The 1,717-nt window shown below is 46.5% G+C and overlaps 1 pseudogene; it reads left to right on the top strand.

Moving 5' to 3' along the window:
* Nucleotides 1-1,717, top strand: part of LOC119828245 — a 4,236-nt pseudogene that overhangs the window by 1,247 nt on the left and 1,272 nt on the right.

Raw genomic sequence — 1,717 nt, 5'->3', positions numbered from 1 at the left:
GCTGCTGGGGCTGGGCGGCGTGGGGCAGGCCGCGCTGCAGCTGCTGGCGCACTCGGGCGCGCAGGTGACCGCCTACTTTCCAGCCGCAGCTTCTACGATTTCGAATTAACTTTTGAATATAATATAATTATATAAAGGTGGTGGTGGGGTGTGCGGGCGAGTTGGCGCCCTTCGCTACCTCGCTCGGCGCTGCGGCGACGCTAGACCGACACGCGGCAGACTACGACCGGCAGCTCGATGACGCTGGACCGTAAGCCTAACGATTTTGGGATTTTAAAATTAAAACGACCTATAAAGTTATATTATCATGTGGCCTTTACCCGTGATACGATTTTTTTCTCTTCATGAGAACCTTCCTGGACTTTTGAGATAACTTTCCAACAACTTAACATCATTAATATCTTTAATATCCCTGTAAATTTTTAGTCATATAAAGAATAATTACAGTGCTGTATGGAAGTTGATCGATGTCATTTATGTACAGAGTAAATAAAACAGGACCGAGGTTGGAGCCCTGAGGAACTCCTGAAAGGGCTCGAAAACGCTTAGAGTTTTGTGAAACCTATCACTAAGAGTGTTCTCAAACCAATTCAATAAGCTTCCGCCAATACCGTACATATAACTTAATTTTTGACATACTATCATGTGACTAACTTTGTCGAATGCGCTTGTGAAATTCGTATAGATACTATCTAATTGATGACTTTTATTTAAACAAGTTGCTACATTATTGATATATTAAGACTATCGTTAAGTTGTAGAGGGCAATGCGAAGTAACAACGGGACACATTAATGATTCAAATACGTCACCCTTTTTATAGATCGGCATGATTTTCATATATTATCAATTATGTAAGCTGTTCGAGACTGAAAAATGTCGGCAAACATGGGCGAACTTTATTCTTTCAAGGAAAATCTTAACTCCTCGATTTAGAAAATCGACGTCAGAGTCGCGCACAACGCCATCTATTGAATGTCTGCCCGTTTCCATTTCCTCACCCTTCCTAGTCTATTATTTCTTTCCAGTCGTTAATCCTTTCCTTATCCATTACCCCCAAAAGCGACAGCGCATTCGCACTTGATCAAATAAACCGACAAACGGACCAAAATTATAAAAACGTCGGGAATGGGTTCTATTGGTTGTTTGTTGGCCTTTAACACCTTGGCTATTTTATTTGGATTTTTTTATGTACAATGACTTTTCTACAGTTTATTATGTGTATAGAATAGATTAGACCAACCTATCGTATTGGGTACACTGTAAGGACAGGAATAGATTTGTTGAATAGATAAATAAATGTAGGTATACTCTAGTCGTAGAGTTAAATGAATGAAATGGGTTCATTTCGGGTCTCCCTTTTGAAATAGTTGTCGATACCGCAGTAAATTAAAAATACCATATGAAGGAGTAGTTGAGAATATGCATAAAAAAGACACCTGCGTGCACAATAAAGCGCCGGTCGCGCAATGCGCAGGTACGACGTGATACTGGACTGCTGCGGCGCGGGCGGGTGGGAGGCGGGCGCGCGGCGCTGGCGGTTCGCGCGCTACGTGACGCTCAGCACGCCGCTGCTGGCGCTCACAGACGCGCGCGGGCTCGCGGCGGGCGCGGCTTCCGCGCTGGCCGCGCTGGCCGCGCAGTCGCTGGCGGCCGCGCGCGCCTCCCCCGCCGCCCCCGCCGCCGCCGCCCCCGCCGCCTGCCCGCCGCACGTGCGC

This window comes from Zerene cesonia, chromosome 7 (assembly GCF_012273895.1).
Source record: "Zerene cesonia ecotype Mississippi chromosome 7, Zerene_cesonia_1.1, whole genome shotgun sequence".
NCBI lineage: Eukaryota > Metazoa > Arthropoda > Insecta > Lepidoptera > Pieridae > Zerene > Zerene cesonia.
Note: the sequence above shows the minus strand (reverse complement) of the source record. Positions and strands in the feature narration are given on the sequence as shown.